Genomic DNA, 20380 nt, shown 5'->3' with positions numbered 1-20380 from the left:
TTGATTTGTGAATGTTGAATCATCCCTGCATCCCTGGAATAAATCCCACCTGATCATAGTGTATAATCTTTTTAATGTATTGTTGTATGTGATTTGCTCGTATTTTGTTGAGGATTTTTGCATCGATGTTCATCAGTGATATTGGCCTGTAATTTTCTTTTTTTTTTGCGTTGTCTTTGTCTGGTTCTGGTATCAGGGTAACGTCGGCTTTGTAGAATGAGTTAGGGAGTTTCCCACCCTCCTCAACGTTTTGGAAGAGCTTGAGAAGGATAGGTATTAAGTCTTCTTTGAATGTTTGGTAGAATTCACCAGGGAAGTTGTCTGGGTCTGGACTTTTATTTTTGGGGAGGTTTTTGATCACTGTTTCGATCTCCTTACTGGTGATTGGTCTATTCAAATTCTCTATTTCTTCTTGATCCAGTTTTGGAAGGTTGTATTATTCTAAGAATTTATCCATTTCTTCCAGATTGTCGACCTTTTTGGCATATAGCTTTTCATAGTATTCTCTTATAATCTTTTGTTTTTCTGAGGTGTCTGTTGTAATTTCTCCTCTTTCATTTCTGATTTTACTTATTTGAGCCTTCTCTCCTTTTTTCTTGGTGAGTCTAGCTAAATGTTTGTCAATTTTGTTTATCTCTTCAAAGAACCAGCTCTTGATTTTATTAATTTTTTTCTATTGTTTTTTTAGTATCTCTTTCATTTATTTCTGCTCTGATTTTTATTATTTCCCTTCTTCCACTGATTTGGGGATTTGTTTTTTCTTCTTTTTACACTTCCTTTAGGTGCTTTGTTAGATTGTTTATTTGAGATTTTTCTTGTTTGTTGAGGTAGGTCTGTATTGCTATAAACTTTCCTCTTAGAACTATTTTTGCTGTAACCCATAAATTCTGGCATGTAGTATTTTCATTTACATTTGTCTCCAGGTATTTTTTGATTTCTCCTTTGATTTCTTCATTGACCCAATCGTTGTTCAGTAGCATTTTGTTTAATCTCCACATATTTGTGGCTTTTCCGATTTTCCTCCTATAGTTGATTTCTAGTTTCATACCGTTGTGGTCAGAAAAGATGCTTGGTATTATTTCAATCTTCTTAAATTTATGGAGATTTGTTTTGTGGCCTAATATGTAATCAATCCTGGAGAACGTTCCATGTGCATTTGAAAAGAACGTGTATTCTTCGGTTTTTGGATGGAATGCTCTGTATATATCTACTAGGTCCATCTGTTCTAGTGTGTCATACAAGGCCAATGTTTCCTTATTGATCTTCTGTTTGGATGATCTATCTGTTGGTGTAAGTGGAGTGTTAAAAAGTCCCCTACTATTAGTGTGTTACTGTCTATTTCTTTTTTTACGTCTGTTAATAATTGCTTTACATATTTAAGTGCTCCTAAGTTGGGTGCATAGATATTTACAAGTGTTATAGCCTCTTTTTAGATTGTTCCCTGATCATTATATAATGCCCTTCTTTGTCTCTTTTCACAGTTTTTGTTTTAAAGTGTATTTTGTCTGATACGAGTATTGTTACCCCAGCTTTCTTTTCATTGCCATTTGCGTGGAGTAACTTTTTCTATCCCTTCACCTTCAGTTTGTGAGTGTCTTTAGGTCTGAAGTGTGTCTCTTGTATGCAGCATATATATGGGTCGTGTTTTTTATCCAGTCAGCCACCCTATGCCTTTTAATGGGAGTATTTAGTCCATTGACGTTTAAAGTAGCTACTGATAAGTATGTACTTACTGCCATTTTTAAATTTTTTTTCCTTGGTGTTTTGGTAGTCTTTCTCTGTTCCTTTCTTCTTCTTTTGCTCTCTTCCCTTGTGGTTTGATGGCTTTCTTTAGTATTATGTTTGGGTTCCTTTCTCTTAGTTTTTTTCTGTATTTATTATAGGTTTCTGGTTTGTGATTACCATGGGGTCAATATACAGTAATCTATATATATACCAATCTATATTAAGTTGATAGTCTCTTTAGTTTGACCTCTGTCTGAAAGCTCTACTCTTTAACTCCCTTCCTCCCACATTTTATGTTTTTGATATCATATCTAACCTCTTTTTTGTGCATTTGTATCCATTACCCTCTTATCATGGAAATAGATACTTTTTCCTATTTGTGGTCTTCTCTTTTCCCCTTAAATAAGTCCCTTTAGCATTTCTTGTAGTACCGGTTTCTTGGTGACAAACTCCTTTAATTTTTGCTTGTCTGGGAAACTTATCTCTCCTTCCATTTTGAATGATAACCTTGCCAGGTAGAGTATTCTTGACTGTGGGTTTTTTCCTTTTGGCACTTTTAATATATCTTGCCACTCTCTTCTAGCCTGTAAGGTTTCTGTTGAGAAGTCAGCTGATAGCCTTATGGGGTTTCCTTTGTATGTAACTTGTCTTTCTCTTGTGGCTTTTAGGATTCTCTCTTTATCTTTAATTCTGGACATTTTAATTATGTGTCTTGGTGTGGGACTCTTTGGGTTTATCTTGTTTGGGGCTCTCTGTGCTTCTTGTACCTGGATGTCTGTTTCCTTCCTTAGGTTAGGGAAGTTTTCATCTATTATTTCTTGAAATAGATTCTCTGCTCCTTTGTCTCGCTCTTCTCCTTCTGGGACACCTATAACATGGATGTTAGTACACTTGATGCTGTCCCAGAGGTCCCTTAGACTGTCCTCACTCTTTTTAATTCTTTTTTCTTTTACCTGTTCAGGTTGGGTGATTTCTTCTAGTCTTTTGTCCAGCTCGCAGATCCGTTCTTCTGTATCCTCTACTCTGCTTTTGAGTCCCTGTAGTGAATTTTTCATTTCCAGTATTGTATTCTTCATTTGTGATTGGTTCTTTTTTATAGCTTCCATTTCTTTGTTGATGTTCTCACTGAGTTCATCCATTCTTCTCCCAAGATCAGTGAGCATCCTTAACACTCTTTGTTTGAACTTTCTGTCAGGGAGGTTGCTCGTTTCTGTTTCACTTAGTTCCTTTTCTGGGGTTTTGTCCTGTTCCCTTACTTGGAACATATTCCTTTGCCTCCTCATTTTGCCTCTTTCCCTATGCTTGTGTCTATATGTTAGGTAAGTCAGCTATGTCTCTTGCTCTTGGATAGGTGACCTTATATAAGTGATGCCTTATGAGGCCCAGCAGTGTGCTTCCCTCAGTTCTGAATGTTCCAGGAGTGACGCCCATGTGGGCTACATGTGTCCTTCTGTTGTGCTGTGTTCGCTCTCCCTGTAGGTGCCCAGGAAGGCTAAGCTATGCCCCTGGCCAGGTGTTGTAATGCTCAGCTGCTTGTAGTTGTTGTGGGTCCTTCAGTCTCTTTATCAGATGTGGAGAGCCCCAGCACAGTTGGCTGCAAGTTCTAATAGCACATTTGTGTTGCAGTATTTCTTTTAAGTGAGTAGGCCCCCAGCATGGCAGGTTGTTAGTCTCAGGGGCTTACAATCGCTATAAGCCTCCAGCCTTATGTCTCTTGTCAGCTCTCTGAGGATTGCAGCTGGGTGGGGCTGGCCTCAGGCACAAGAGCTCCCAATTGTTTCAGGCTTTGGAGGGTGGGGCAACCCCCTATGTGGGTCTTTGAGAAGCACAAGTCTTCTGCAGCTGACAAGCCCCATTGCCCACAGGTCAACACACACCATCAACACGGTCCTGCCATGTGTGCACGCCCCAACCTCCTGAAATGGACACAGTCTCTCCAAAACAGGAGCCCCACACGCTCCACCACTGCCCCATACTCTCCACCTGCTCCTTGGACTCACTTGCCAATCTGTGGAGAATCCAGGCAGCTCACTTAGCAGGCCCACAAGTTGCCTGAGGGCTTGTTGTTGGGTGAGGCCAGTCTCTAGGGTGGGCTGCCTGCCCTGGCTGAGCTGGATTAAATCGGTGCTTTAGTGGGTGGGGCAGGTCCTGGGCTAGCAGGCCCCAGGGAGAATGCCAATGGCATCTGCCATTGTCTGTGTTAGGATGCCCACACCAGGCCACAACAATGGCCACCGCCAATGTCCCAGTCCCTGGAGAGGTCTCACCTCTCACCGAGAAGCACTCAGAGCCTATCAGGTGAGTCCCTTTTCACCAAAGCGCTGTGTACCTTTCTTTCTGATGATTTTAGGTTGCTTTCTGAAACAAGTGAGTTTGCGTGTGGGCCCCTTAAGAGCCGGTTTTAATTTCTTTGTGAACCAGCTTTTCTGGGGGTACTCCCCAATGTTTTAGTAACAGGCAAAGTCAGATATTATGCCACTCGTCTCAATTGTGCTGGGTCCACATAATGCCCACAGTGGGAGCACTCCCTGGCTCAGGGCCCTGCTCCTCCAGGGAGGGCTGCGTACCTTTGGGCTGCTCTCGGGTGGTGGTGAAGCTGGCTGCTAGTGAAGGCGGTGTTTTTTTCTCTCCAGAAGGGGATTTCTGCCTCTTTCACCTCAATTAGGATTGTTGTTTGTTGCAGGAGTTCCTCTTATCCAGTTTTCAGTTCTCTCTCAGGGGTAATTTTTCCATGAGTAGTTGTAAATTGGCTGTGTCCCTGGGATGAGGTGAGTTCAGAGTGTGCCTACGCCACCATCTTGACTTCTCTCTGGAGCATGTTAAAGAAGGAAAATCTAGAGATCTCCTAGGGACCTGCTGAATCAGAATCTGCATTTTCACAAGATTATCAAGTAAGTCATGCACACGTTACAACTTGAGAAGCTCTAATCTAAACCACAGAAACTTCAGAAATTACTTTTAATTTTATTTTCTCAAAATCTTCCCAGGAAACATTTTTTTTTTTTTTTTTTTTACATCATAGGAGCTCCAAGCCCTTCTAAGTTTCCTATACACTTTGCTTTTTCTGATCAGTTTCCATGAGATCATAGATAGCCAATCATCTAAAGGGTTTTCAGGCTCATTATACTGGAGCATAGTGGTTGAATGCATGTGAGGGTTTATTCTTTTCATTAAACACACTCCTTGTTTGACTATACATATGCCATATTTCCTTTTTTCCAACTTAATTTGTACAAATTTTAATAAGGGAAGAAGAGAGAGCACAGTTGGCAGAAAGAATGTGTTGGGATGAGTAGAATGCATTGTAGCTCAATATCTATTTCTCTCTGGTTCCACTTCATGGAGAATAATTTCAATTACTAAATGTATGATTTTAACCAATTTATGCTAACTAGATACTCACTCAGGGGAAGCAGATAAACCTCTGCAGTTTAATATATTACCAACAATTTTACTATTTGCATTTCCTTACTCAGAGATGCTTGGGTGTGACATTGTCTCACGAGTAAAGCAGGTGAGCAGAAAAATTTCTTGCCATGTTCTGTTTTTTTGTTTTGTTTTTTGCTAAACATTCATCAGCTGTTTCTGCAGAGGGTAGAGAGCAGGTTGGGCTGGCCTGGAATCTTCCTGACCTTCCTGCCCTGTCTACCTAGACTATCCACTGGTCTTGATCCTGTTTGTTGCCTTCCACGTCCATCTCAACGACCTCTCCATCACCAGGTTACTCACTGCAATCATTAGTCTCATCCATACCCTGCATGTCCTCATCATCCTCTGAGTCTTCACTATACTCGTCATCTTCATCCTCCTCCTCTTTCTTGTCATCACAGTGCTCTGAAGCTGGCTTGCCGATAGATACCAAGTTGTTGTCTTTCTCCATGATGCTCTGGAGCCAGGCCTGCTGCTGCTGTTCTTGCTGCTGCAGTTGTCTCCTCCACCCAGGGTTGATCCAAATTAAACCACAATATCTCAGTCACATGGAGCAAGAGTGAGGGCAATAAGGTGGACATGGCTCCAAGATAGCTGTTTGACCTTGGCCAAGTCACTACACCTCTCTGAGCCTCAGTTTCCTTATCACACCAGAAGGCAGCAGCCTGCAGTTGTATCTTTTAGACTATGGCGTGTACATGGCAGCAGGATGATAGGCGACTTGTTTTCAGCTTCCTGCAGGAAAGATCAGTCTCAGCCCAGAGTTTAGGCACAAGGGGACAGGCATGTGCGTACACATAGATTCAGGAGGCCTAGAGTCCAGACCTGGCTTTGCTACTATTTGCAACCCCTTGCCAGTCACATAGCCTTGGACAATCATTTAGCCTATCTAAGCCTCTATTTCCTAGGGAAGATGGTGAGGGGGGAATCTTCACTAATATTCCATGTCTAATATGTATCACATATCTTTACATGCTTATGTCACACATTCCTCCCAACAATTCTATAAGACTAAACTTTAGTCTTTAATACAAGAAAACTGAGGCTTCTAGAGGTTAAAGAAGTTTCCCAAGATCTCAAAGCCGACAGCCTGAGAAGGAATTGAAACTCAGGTCTATTTGACTTCAAAGCCCATGCATTTTTTTTCTCTAGACCAATGCAGCCTACTAATATAGGATGTTGTGAAGTTCAAAGGAAATAATGTATGTAAAAGAACTTTTTTAAAAAGCAAAGCATTACTGAAAGGTGCGGTTGTAATATTTCAATTGTCATTTTTGTTGTTTGACAAAAGCAAAAAGTCTCAGCTCCTGCCCCAAAGATGCTGACAGTCCAGCTGTGACAAAGCCTCATAAAACAGATAATGAATAAACTACGCTTTATACATTCAATGACTTAAATATGTAGTAAGAGTGGCTGGGTTGGATTCTGTAAGAAATAAAAGATGAATAAAATGGGCTCCTTCTCTCAAGGAAAGTATATTATACCACAGTGAAATTGATAGGTAAAGAGCTTGTTAGAAACAAGACAGAATGAGATGAGTGTTAAATAGCGGTAGGAGTGGCACATTGAGGGAGTACAGAGAACAAAACGCTGAACACCGATCGACAGTTTCAAGGTGACAGTTTACTGAGCATGTCACCTTCAGGAGTCTTGAAAGATGGGCAGAGAATGTGAGAACGCATTCCAGGCTGAGACACAACGATGGGCAGAGGCACAGAAGCATGAAGACGCACATGTGAAAAAGCGTTGAGTTGAGGTGGTTCCATCTGGAAGGGAAATGGCCCTGGGGAGGAAAAATAGAAAGACTTGCCATATTAACTATAACTACTTGGTATTGTTTGAGTTTTTTTTCAACTTAAACGATGTCATATCTGAAGGAAAAAAATGTGTTAGGTTGTGCAAAAAAAAATTTGGAATTAAATTCTCCGCTGTTGTAATATGCTAATTACAGGTACCAGCAGTAAAACCAAACAGGTTAAGAAAAAGCAGAAAGTTCCCAAGGAAAGAAATCTGTACAAAAGGAGTAGGATTTCAGTTGGCCTTAAATGATAGGTTAGAGATGACTAGACTGAGAGGAGAAGAATTGAAAGAGAATGTGAATGATTTGTCATTTCAATCATGCCTCCTAGTCTGACCCAGTTTGCCTGAGAGGAATTGTGCAAACAATCCTGGAATGTCTCTGCCATCAGGAGTACATGTCGCCTTGGTTAAGTTTAAAAACGCATAAAATGAAGCATACTACAGTGAAATGGAGTGTTTTTCAGTTTGGTCTTTAAAGTTCCTCCTTAGCAGTTTATATCGTCTCTCCAAAAGCTTAGAACAAATTTAAGGTCACGGCATTTAAGTTCACCTCTTTTCTTTTTCTCTCACATTTCAGTGTGAATAGTGAACTTATGAGTAGAAAATCTGGAAACTTATATTTGAATTTTTTTAAGGATATTGTTATGGCATCATTAGTTCTTTATAAACACATACATGCACTTAATTAAAGAAAAAATAATAGTAAATAATGTTAGAAGAATTGAGTTAAAATATAATAAACCCAATTAAAGTAGTTCCTAAGAGACTGCTTAAAGATTATACTGGAACACTAACTAAATGATCCAAAAAATAAATGGACATTAGTTAAGTCTATATTAAGGGCTATTGGCAGAACATAGTGCATTTTCATGTTTGATCAATAATTAAGTTGACAAACTTTTATTGTACTAATTGGCAGTGTTAATTACATTTAACCTTTAAATAATACCTCACTGTGTTCAGAAAATAATGTTTTTACTAGTTTAATAATTTTTGAGTCTCTATTTTTCACTTCAATAATTGCATTTTTGAACCTGAATCCAAATTTTTTAAGCATCAGCATAGTCCAATTCCTTTACTAGCAAGTGGGTCAGAATTTGCATATGGGCCTTTACCATCTGCAAAAGGCAAATCATCGGGGTGGAAAAGAAAACTGACCTAAGAAAGCCAGCTTAGACATCCCAAAGACAACTTTTCTGTATTGCTAAGGTCTAGGTCTTCCCCTAGACACCAGGAGAGATGGTGAGTATAGTTGTTCACTAGGAGAGAAACCCAGATTCAGATTCTGTTAGTGAGCTAGTAGGAGGAAAGTTAGATACTCTGAGGATGTCCCAAGTACACCTACTCAAAATTGAGAGACCAAAACATGGCTAATGGGATGCAGAATTTGCATACTCCTCACCCAAACAGCTCAAATGTGAATACTCCGTAAAGGACATCTTTTTTCCTCAACGTCCCATTGTCCCAAGAATCTTTTCCAAATCTCCCCACAAATCCAAAGGTGTCATCCTCTTACCTCTGGAGGTCCATTCCCATGCATTACTTCTGCAACCCTGGTTCCTGGGACCTCAGCAAGGTCTACAGTCCAAGTCAGCCAGGTCCAATCAGAAAAGCAGAGCCCTTAACAAGTAGTTCAAAAGGGATCTTGAATACAGGAAGCAGCTACAAAGGTGTCGGAAGAGATTCAAAACCAAAAGGGGTGATGAAAGAACACTTTGGATAGCAACAGCAGAAAGCTACCATCACCCCTCGAGCTGCAGGGATTAAAAAAAAAAAGAATATGGAATTACTAGACCACAGGAGGCAGGGAGCCACGGATGCCCAATAGAAACTGAGATCACAGAAAGAAGAACTGAATGGTAAGCTGGTACCATAAGAAGAGGCACAGCCATGATTATTTTAAATATCTCCCAAGTCAGAGTGCAAGAGCAGGAATAAAACTTGGACTTCTTGACTTCTCTACCTTCCAATGTCCTGCCAATTCCCTCCACTGGCCGAATCAAATAAAAACCAGCAGAGTCAGCCCTTTGTGACACAGAGAAGGAGAAGGCTGGAGATGGATCTAAGACCAAACACTAAATGACTGACATTGTCCCCTTTTCACCCTGGACTGGAGATTAGGCAGTTATTTCACACCCTTATCTGCAAGGGTCTTCAGGAAAATATCTGGGGCCCACACAAGGATATCCTGGAGTAATATCTTTAGTGAGCCTCTTTGTCTCCTTTTTTTTTTAAAGAAATTGAAGGAGATCTAATAATTTTATTTTTTTTATTTTTTCCCCCAAAGCCCCAGCAGATAGTTGTATGTCATAGCTGCACATCCTTCTAGTTGCTGTATGTGGGACGCGGCCTCAGCATGGCCAGAGAAGCAGTGTGTCAGTGCGCGCCCGGGATCTGAACTCGGGCCGCCAGCAGCAGAGCGCGCGCACTTAACCGCTAAGCTACGGGGCTGGCCCGCTTTGTTTCCTTAAGTGACTGATTTCTCTTTCTCTGAGCAGCAACTGAGATTTGCTAAAGAGCCTGAGTCGTGGCAGCTGCTGAAGTCTCTCACCTAATTCCGCCAGCCAGGAACCACGATCTAATCAATGTTGCATCTACTCCCTTACTTTAAAACTCAGCACCCTTATTGTACAAGTGCCTCTGAAGTCCCTGATGCCATTGTAATGTGGACCTGGATAGCTTCCAGTTCTTTCTCCAAATCATATCACATTTAATGAGGATAATCATTTCTAGCTGCCACGATAAACATACACCAAATTCTCAGTGATGGCCTAACAGAATAAAGGTTTATTTCTCATTTGCACAAAGACTGATGTGGGTCAGGCTCTCTCCTCCATCTTGAAGCAAAGTCATCTGGATCACATGGCTTCCAAGGCAGCTCAGCACTGAGTTGCAGCTTCTGACAATCTATAATGAGATGGCGCTAAGGTCATTTACCAGCTTTGACAGGAGCAACATCAGTGACCAATGAAGCTATGCGGTTCTTGCAACTCACCCAGGAGCAAAAATGGAATAACAGAGCAGAGAAAGAGGGCTGGCAGCCCAGATTTACTGGTGCCGAGATTCAGAAATATCCAGCAGCATCATGGTCCAAACGTTGGTCACGTAAGCCTAAATTTCCTGTTGAAATGGATGATCATCCCCACTAATTCGTATGTAGGGAGCATGTTAACTACTTAGTCCTATCACTCACACATTGCCCAAGCTACCCAATGGTCCGGTATCTGCCTTGACTATCACGTAGGACTACACTTCCTTTTAGAGATCAAGGCTGAGGCCACATAAAAGTACATTGATATAACCTTCGGAACACAGAGAAGTATCATCAGGACTCCCCCTCCCCTTAGGGGACCTGGCATTTTTGTGAAACAAACAATAAAATAAAAACATCAAAACCAGAAGGGTGAGTTCTTTCCCTATTACAAACGTAAAATGTGAAGTAGTTTCCTGCATTCCTTTACCGACAATGATCTCTGACTAGTTGTTAGTAAATTAGTTTTCTAGGCCACCTACAACCTATCCATGAAGCTGAGGTATGGACAACGACCTTTGAGAAATGGTGAGTCAGTAAAAGCATCTAGTGATTTCATTTGATCTGTGAAATGGCCAAGTTCCTGTAATTCTTCATGAATAAATTATCTTGTATTATTTCTTAAGAAAGACTGAATTGAGTGGCCATAAGTAACGTTATCTCCTCTCCTGACACTCAGATTCCCTATATTTCATCTTTGACTTGATCCCTCATATGGCCGTCATCCTCTCTCTGAGGTGATTGTATTTTTCGTTGAGATGGTACCCTTTTTCCCTTATACATGTAGATAAACTGTTTCAACATGTTTATCAATGGGTTTTCTGATTCCATGAAGTATCTGGCAATCTGGCCTCCCAGTTTGTCTATTTGATTTTTTTTTCTCTTAAAGCCAGTGTTTAGTTGTTGTCAAAGTAATGCATTCATAGAATTTAAAGACAAATAGTACTAAAAGTCACATAATGAAAAACAGCAGTCAGCCACTATTATCAGATTTTTCTCTCCAGAGATAATCAATATCAACTCTTTTGATTATTTTATGTGGTATTTACCTTTGTATTTATAAATACATTTGTATTGTTTACTCTCCAACTTCTATTTTCAAAATTTTGAAAGCCACAGAAGCATTGAAACAGTGGTATCTTTCACTGAGATTCAATTGTTAACATTTTGCTACATTTGTTTTATCCTTCTCTCTCTTTTGACTGAACTATTTGGATGTAGGTTGCACATATTATGACACTTTACAACCAAATACTTAAACACATGTCCCCTAACCAAGGACATTCTTCTCCAAATGTCTCCTGGCTTTGAATGACACTGTTTAAGGAACTCACAGCCTATATTAAAAAACCCCAGGGCCGGCCCCGTGGCTTAGTGGTTAAGTGAGCGCGCTCCACTGCTGGCGACCCGGGTTCGGATCCCGGGCTCGCACCGACGCGCTGCTTCTCCGGCCATGCTGAGGCCGCGTCCCACATACAGCAACTAGAAGGACGTGCAGCTATGACACACAACTATCTACTGGGGCTTTGGGGGGGAAAAATAAATAAATAAAATCTTTTAAAAAAAAAAAAAAAAAAAACCCAAAATCAGAAATCAAACTACGGCCTAGTGGAGCATATTCATTGATCATTAGAGGATCGGTATTCCTATAGTGCCTACTATCGTATTCCTGGAGCATCTACCTTGACACTCTGAATTCTGAACACAGCTCCCTGCATTCCTGTACCTCTAATATTCTCTTACATAGAAATTATGAGATTCATTTCCAATGCTTTCTTTCAACTCTTAGTGTCACATCTGCCTTTTACATATACTAATAACTTCTAGGTGATTTGTACAACTGGTGACCTAGGAGAACCTCAAATATACTTGTAACTGTACAAGAATTACATTAACCAACACCAGGCTCTGGCGTGAGGTGTTCTTTGGGCCTTCTTACAACATCTACACCTAACCTTCATCCTAAAAGCAGAATGAACTGAATATGATAGACATTATCAGCTTCCATCTTAACAATTCTATTTATCTTCCTCCACAGGCATATCCATGCCATGGTTTATAAGCACATTCGTACCCCAGGCTCCAGAGCCCCTGTTGAATGATGCAAGATGAGAAACTATCATATGAACATGGTGCTCGCTTGCAACCTGTTATTTCTGGAGGATTGGTGGTAAGAGTCCTTCTCCTTACACAATTTGGAACACATCTTAGAGAATTAAAACATTCTACAGAGAAATCTGACTTCTGCTGCATCTGGAAAAAGGTGTGGGGAAGTGGTATATGAGCTAGCCTAAGAACCCTGAGCTGTTCTTTCCAAGGGCAGAGGTCAAGGGGCCCCCTCAACCCTCCTTCCTCTACATACTCAGGAATCATGACAAGGGAGGGGACCTACAGAAGCGTGACCCCAAAAGTCTGAAATACATCCTTGCTGAAGGCATGAAGCTAGATATTATCTAGATCTTGTCTGAGGCCAGAGAAGAAACCAACAAGAACAAGAGATGGAATATACGCTGTTGGGATGTTTAGGAAAATAAGTTGAAAACTTAGGTCTCTGGAGTGAAGGCTCTTTCGTTTGGAGTTTAGCATGGGCAGCCAAGACAAGAGTAAATCCTTAAGTGTGTTCTATGAGCAGGAAAGTTGATCTTTGATTTTCATTTTTCTTTCAGTGTTTGGTGACCACATATCTCTTCAGGTCAGACTTCCCTTTTAGGCCAATAGAAGACCAAATCATTTACAATGATGCTTGTTGAGACAGATTTTCAACAAACTATTTACACTTTCTTGAACAGGGGAAGTTTTTGTTTATCTCTCTAATGAGAACCCCTGCTTACTTACAAAATAAGAAAGAGTAATCCTTAGCTTTTCCTCACAATGATCTTTCTACTCCAAGAATTTTGGCCAAAAGTTAGCTTGGCTTTTAAGTCTCCCAGCTCGTCTTTCATTTTTCTGCCTCTCTCTTCATGGGAAGAGTCAGAAAGAGGAAATCCCAGGCATTTCTCCACCAGAAGGATGATTTTCTAACTTTTCTTTAACCAATAAGAAGAATACTTTTTTTTATTTAGCTATTGTTTATTTTTTCTAAGAGAGACTTAAATTTATCTCTTCCTTCCCAAAGAGTACTTCAGCTGTGCAATTTATAAAATTAAATATTTAATAATTCCCATAGCAAATATTGTAGACAGGATTAGTAACAATTGCTTTCTAAAACAAATATCTCCTAAAAGAGGTGATAAAACCTCAATTTATGTGAGACTATAACATCTCAGTTCCACTTACATCAAACTTAAAAGTCATTTAAACAGAGAACGAATGTAGAATCATCATAAAGGGAAACAGCAAATAGTGTACATTGATGAGTTCTAAATACTTACAATGGACATGGAGGAAAAAAAACTCTAAAAGTGGCCTTCCTTTTAACTTCACTGAATTACTTTGAAACTCGAGCATGAATTGCTACAGTGATGTTTCTCAAAGTGTGCTCCACAGATCAACAGTATCAAAATTTCTAGTATGTGTGTTTAAAATGCACATTCTTGAGCTCTACCCTAGCTGCTCTTCTGATTCTCACCCATACTAAAGTTGGAGAACTATTATGAGGGAGAAGAAAAAATGGAATAATTATTTGAGAGAAAGGATTTTACAAATAGAAAACATCAACAATAACTACAAAAATGGCAACAAATGTCCACATATTTGGAGATAAGTGCTGAAATGTGATTTACTAGTGAAATGATGTAGTGTCCAGGATCATGGTCCTGCGTAGATCATTGTTGAAGTTGGGTGATGGAAACATGGAGTCATTATTATTCTAGTTTTATATATATTTTAAATTTCCCATACTACAAAGTCCGTTAACATGTTGTTACATACTGTTCCAAAAATAAGGAAGAGATAGTGGTCCTAGGGTGACATCTCTTTTCACATGATGGACTAAGAAATGTTATATTCCACAAGCCCTGAAATCATTTAGCAATATCTGAGATTTTATCTAATTGTGACTGAGCTTGATCTGATTAAACACACACATATTTGTATTTGAAAATATCTTAGAAAACAACATTCTAAGTTACAATAGTCATTTAAAATCATGTTTTTTTCCTTCTTGACATTTCTCATAGCGTTTCCAGTAGCACTTATTAATTATAACTACTCTGATGTGACATTACCTTTCATTTTCTGATCTTTTTCTTTGCCACATGACCCTGTCTCTCTTGAAAAATAAAACTCTTACTTTGGAAAAGCAACTTTAATATCTGGGATCAGTGGAAAGGGTCATGTCTCATTTATTAATGTGTTGGAGTCTTTGTCCCTTTAGTCTTTTTTGATCTGAAGAAAAATAACTTCATTTTTTTCTACTAGCCCCAAATACTCTGAGGCATTGAACTCTTAGCCTCTCTATGCCTGGCAGCTGCTTTTTAAAGGGCTAAACTCTTCTTAGATTGGTTTGTACAAGTAAAACAATTTGAAGTGCATTCATGAGTTTTATGAGATCAATAGACTGGACTACACAGGAGGTGGCAGAATCTCCTGAGAGCTGTCTAAGCCATGGCTTTCTTTCAGACGCCTCAACAGTCTTTATAGACATCAGCAAGGTTGAGCTAATCAATACCTCCCAGCTTCTGCCAATCACAATGTTGTACAGACCAACAGCAGTTGATTAGCTTAATCAAAGTCAAGATTGGAACAGTCTACAGCCATGAATATAGAAATAGCCCAAGACTTAAAAATATATATATATTATTTTGAAACCATGCTTTAACATTCATATCCAGTGAGATTTTTAAAGGAGCAAGGAGGTTAAAAAGGAGGAATAAAGAGGAAAAGAGCTTAAATGGAAGAAAACATAGTTTAATCAATTAACTTCTGGTTAGTAAAAGCCTAGCTAGGCTGTTTTGAGGGAACACACTTTGCCTCTCACGCTGTCATTGGATCGTGTTGACTGTGCTTAACCAGCACTGAGTGGTGACGACCCGGGCTTCTACATACACTAAATCATTTCTCACCAAAAATGGTGTTGTCTTCATAAACAAGCAAAACTAAATTCTACTGTTTAGGATTGCAGTCTTTGGTGTTAAATTTATACAACAAAACAAAGAAGTGATTACCATAGAAGCTGGATGAGTGTTTACTTCTAAGGGGGAGACAAAGAGTTGTAACTGGGAAGGGGCACACAGACAGCTTTAAGGATGCTGACAGCATTCTCTTTCTTGAACTGAGAGGTGTTTGTGTTTACAATAATTCATTAAGCTATATATTTATGTTTTATGCCTTTTTTAATGTATATTATATTTTACACTTTTAAAAAATGTTTAACTAGAACAACTACCCAAGAGACTATAATTTATACATCTGGTTTGCTAACCATGGTTCTGACCAATCTGGAACAGGAACCAAACCAGAATTTCCACTGTTAAAAAATACTACGTATATAAAAATATTATATATTTATATTTATGTATGCATGTATACACACATATTTTTGTACATTGTTGTATTTCTTCGGTAAAGGGGTACCTGCAGCAACATTCCTGGCATCCAGTTAAATCTAGAGGAGCCCACTTTCAGCTAATATCTCAGACTGAACTTTGTGGTTTGAGTACCACTAGACTCTAAATCTTTTCTCAGCTTTATATTCTTTCATAATATGACCTCACATTTCCTAATCAGCTCCTCTAGCCTTTCTTCTATGAGGTCTCCCAATCAAATTACCAAGGACACTTGGTGGTCTCTCACTAAACATGAGATAATACTACTTCTAGAAGTTTCCTCAGGTGCTCCCCAATCCAGGCTAAAATAGTGCTCAGATAGCATAAGGGACTTAAATGTGACTATAAAACTGAAGATAGGTTTTTTGAAGCCGAAAGTAGTACTCATATTATATCACAACCTAAAATATATCCTATTTGAATATTTATATAATTCATTTAATGCTAGGCTTTAACCTTTGCTAATAAGCAATATCCGTAATCAGTTCAATAGGATTATAAGGACTCTTAACACTCTTAAACTTGAGCCCAGATACTACTAGGGAAATCTCATCCCACCAATACCGCACCAAATAAGAAATACAAAAAGACGAAAGTGAGAGAAAAAAATTAACACTTTCTAAAGAATGCTTCATTTGTAGTTGCCATGGTGGTTACTAAAATAAATAGAAGAAGACATGTTGTGTTAGTGTAGGACTGGACTACCCTCAGTGACACAAGTTATCACTTAGTTACTACTCGCCACCTTAACAACAGCATCTCCCAAGCATCTAACTCAGTTACTGTTCCCAAGTCATCGCCAAGCTTCCCACGGCCTCCTCAGTCTAACCTTCCCATATCTTGCTCCCTCTCATTTAGTCAGTTTCTCTCAATTTTCCCCAATTCTACTCCCAGGACTATTTTATTCTCTAACTTTCAACATTGTTCAGTATTCTTTCATTCAGAGCTACTTCTGGACTAAAAAATAATACACTTCCAGGGGGCCAGCCCGGTGGCGCAAGCGGTTAAGTGCACATGGTCCGCTGTGGTGGCCCGGGGTTGGCAGGTTCAGATCCCGGGTGGGCACCGATGCATCGCTTGTTAGGCCGTGCTGTGGCGGCATCCCATGTGGAGTAGAGGAAGATGGGTACAGATGTTAGCCCAGGGCCAGTCTTCCTCAAGAAAAAAGGGAAGGATTGGCATCGGATGTTAGCTCAGGCCTAGTCCTCCTCACAAAAAAATAAAAAAATAAATAAATAATAATACACTTCTGAAGCCTAGATTCAATTCACCCAAGTAAATAGTGAAAATGTGGGGATTTCAGGGTAGGGAGTGAGTGAGCTAAGGCAGAAGAGTAGATAGTCACTGCCCCAGTCCCATTATGGAGCCCCACACGCTCTGTGCATGTGGATGTGTGAGCTGGCCAAGGAGCACAACCTTGGCGCAAGAGAATCTAGAATTCTTGGAACCCAGACACCGGAGAAATAGCCACAGGAGTCCCAAACTAATTTAACTATTTGAAAAATCCTTGGAGAAAAATCCTATTTCCCCAAGATAAGACCACAGTAAACCCTTATACACAGTTTGCTTGGAAGACAAAATATTTGTCTGAACCATCAGTGGAGAGACAAATTATGAAAAGTGCCCTTGGTGGTATAAGGTTGGGAACTACTGCTCCAGGGAATAGGGATTTAGGCTATTTATATTCTGAACAGACTCTAACATCTACAAGAACTCTATAAATATTAAACAACCACCTTTCAGAAGTGACATTGTGGTGAGCAGCTGATACTCAGAAAGCCATTGAGAAGGAATCCTACAAGAAATCGTTGATCCTATGCCATTACAGAATGCTACTGCAAGTAGGCTCCGTATAATACCAACTGAAACATTATAATACTCCTCTGTTATAAGCCTTAACAAGATTTGGAGGAAACTGAAGTACCAATTACTTTAGTGCTGACAATAACATTTGTTTATGCATGGATGTATTTGTTTATTGTTGTTAGGAATTCGTTGGTTTGTTCCAGGAAGTAGGGTACTTTCGCTTTTCTTCTCAAGGCTGAATGAGATGTTTCATAAAACACACATCAAACAGATATGTTTCTAACAGGTAGTCTGTAAAATATGCCCTTGGATGACCGGAGTTCAACTGGCACCTCTGCTCCACCCCGGGACTGAGTAATGCCAGTGAATTGCTTAACATCTCAGAAACTCGGCTGATGAGAATAATAGCATGGAGTTGAAAATCAAACAATACATATGAAAAAAATACATGAAAGCATTTTGCACACTGTAAGGGCAAAATTTTTGCAAAGGGACAAAAAAAATTGGCCATGGTTTTGGTACTAAATGGAACCATTGTTTTCCCCCATGAACTTCTATTACACTATTAGATATGCTATTATCCTAGTCAGGTTCAAGAGAGAATTATCAGCATGATTTGTCACCAAGGCATTATGTGTCAATTACCTCAGAGTCAAACAAATTTAAATTCTTTGGATGTAGCTTGGAATCTCTATTTGTGATTAGTAGGAACAAAGGCTTGCCAAATTAGACACGTAAAACTTAAATTTAAGGCAAAGGATATACAAGTATAGACAAAAGCCTTTTCTGGTAACAAACACTTTCATATAAATAAATTTATGATGGTTTTAGCACATAAATATTAGATGAAACATGCAAAAACTTAAAAATTAACATTAAAGAAAATTATCTTTGAAATCTAGTTGAATCAAATCCAAAAAACAACACTACACATTGGTTTTACAAGTTTAAAACTGCTTTTCTGTAGGCAGAGTGCTTTGCAGTGAACAATTGATATGTATGAATTTTCTGATTTCTTCCTTTTATCTTTTCCTCTGGCTCACTGCCTGCTCCTTAACTTTTTCTAAAAATTTTCTAGTCTTTTATTTCACTGAGGGAAACATCAAAACAACAATATAACATTCTGAGCATTAAAGGGTCAGCTACCTGCTTTATTAGAACAGAGGCTTGTGCTCCAATATGTTGCTTCTCTAGAGCACTAAAATTACTAAAATCCATATTGTCCTCGAAGAGAAAAATAAAATACAGCAGTTGCAAATACGCTGAAAACCGACAATTCCTGTGTCAGCCGCTCCAGGGATATGGTAGGAAATTGACTTTTGTAATGAAGTGTTATTCATGCCTTCAAACACAGGATTACTTGTTGTGCCTCCTGGGGTTAAGACATGGATGTCACTCTCTCCTTTGAAAACCTCATGCTTCTTAAAATTGTGCTAGTTTTCTGAACTTAAGCTTTATAGCATACAATTATTCTTGGTGCACGTGCTTATTGGTCAGGGGATGTTACAACACACGTGTACCACAAATATGTAAATCAATTAATTTATTCACTGACTTAACAAATATTTACTTGTGCCTGTAAACCACTAGACACTGAGCTAGGCACTGTAAAGACTAGAGGTCTGTTCATTTAAAGGTCTATCACAAATATGTAGAAATTAAAAACAATATACCCTTGAACAAACAGTGGATGAAAGAGGAAGTCAAAAGAGAAATTAGAAAATATCTTGAGACAAATAAAAATGAAAATACAACATTCCTATGGGATGCAGCAAAAGTGGTATTAAAAGGGAAGTTTATAGCAGAAAAACCTACATTAAAAATATAAGAAGAACTCAAATAAAGAACCTAACATTACATCTCAAGGAACTAGAAAAAGGAGAACAGACTAAGCCCCAAGTTAGCAGAAGGAAGGTAATAATAAAGATCAGAGCACAAATAAATAAAATAGAGAATAGAAAAACAATAGAAAAACTCAATGAAACTAAGAGTTGATTTTTTGAAAAGATAAACAAAATCAACAAACCTTTAGCTAGACTAAGAAAAACAAGACAAATAAATAAAATCAGAAATGAAAGAGGAGACATTACAACCAATGCCACAGAAATAAAAAGGATCATAAGAGACAATCATGAGCAATTACACACCAATAAATTAGATAACCTAGAAGAAATGGATAAATTCCTAAAAACATACAATCTATCAAGACTGAAGAAATAGAAAGTCTGAACAAATCTATAACTAGTATGGAGTATGAATCAGTAATCAAAAACATCTCAACAAAGAAAAGTCCAGGACCTGATGGCTACATTGGTTAGTTTTATCAAATATTTAAAGGACAATTAGTGCCAGTCCTTCTCAAACTTTTCCAAAAATTGAAGGAGAGGGAACATGTCAAAATTCATATTTTATGAGGCCAGAATAATCCTAATACCAAAACCAGGTAAGGACACTGCAAGAAAAGAAAACTACCTACCAGTCAATAACCTTGATGAATACAGGTGCAAAAATCCTCAACAAAATACTATCAAATTGACTTTAACAGTACATTAAAAGAATTATACATGATGACCAAGTGGGATTTATACCTGGGATGCAAGGATGGTTCAACATATGCAAATCAATTAACATGATACACCACACTAACAATAAAATAAAAACCCATCCCCCATTCCCAGTCTCATCGTAGGCAGCTGTGCACAAGTTCCTAGAACAACCTGTACCCAGCTTACAGGAACCAGGGTGGGCAAAAAGAACCACTGTCCTCCAAATATCAGGGATCTATGCTCTGATCAATAATTGCTGCTTCTAATTACAAAGGTTCAGACAAAAAGGTGGCCATTGTTGCTGCACCTCCCCCCATTGTTGTAAGCTCCTCTTCCTCCTTCTGAAGTGACTTGCAGGGGATTTTAAGAGCCAGCACTCCCTCTTTCCCCACTTCATTTTTTTCTTTTTTCCCTTTTCTGAGCCAGATGATTATACAGGGAAAATTAGAAAGTGACTGTGCATACACAGGGAAAGTCTCAGCAAAGACCTAAGCAACCTTAAATTTACACTTCAGGCTGATCCTTGGCACAGAGACAGACTATAACAAACGAAAAAC

The 20380-nt window shown here is 39.0% G+C and overlaps 1 long non-coding RNA gene and 1 pseudogene across 1 annotated transcript in view; one reads left to right on the top strand and one right to left on the bottom strand.

Annotated features, from left to right (window-relative positions):
- The first annotated feature begins 3940 nt into the window (after positions 1-3940).
- The window catches only part of LOC131414965 (uncharacterized), a 32853-nt gene continuing 16413 nt past the window's right edge, over positions 3941-20380 (top strand). Inside the window, exon 1 of the long non-coding RNA XR_009222276.1 lies at positions 3941-4023. This is a non-coding gene — a long non-coding RNA (uncharacterized LOC131414965). The remainder of the gene's footprint in view (positions 4024-20380) is intronic.
- Positions 5375-5735, bottom strand: LOC131414964 (anaphase-promoting complex subunit 15-like; annotated as a pseudogene).

This window comes from Diceros bicornis, chromosome 15 (genome assembly GCF_020826845.1).
Source record: "Diceros bicornis minor isolate mBicDic1 chromosome 15, mDicBic1.mat.cur, whole genome shotgun sequence".
In the NCBI taxonomy this organism is placed as follows: domain Eukaryota; kingdom Metazoa; phylum Chordata; class Mammalia; order Perissodactyla; family Rhinocerotidae; genus Diceros; species Diceros bicornis.
Note: the sequence above shows the minus strand (reverse complement) of the source record. Positions and strands in the feature narration are given on the sequence as shown.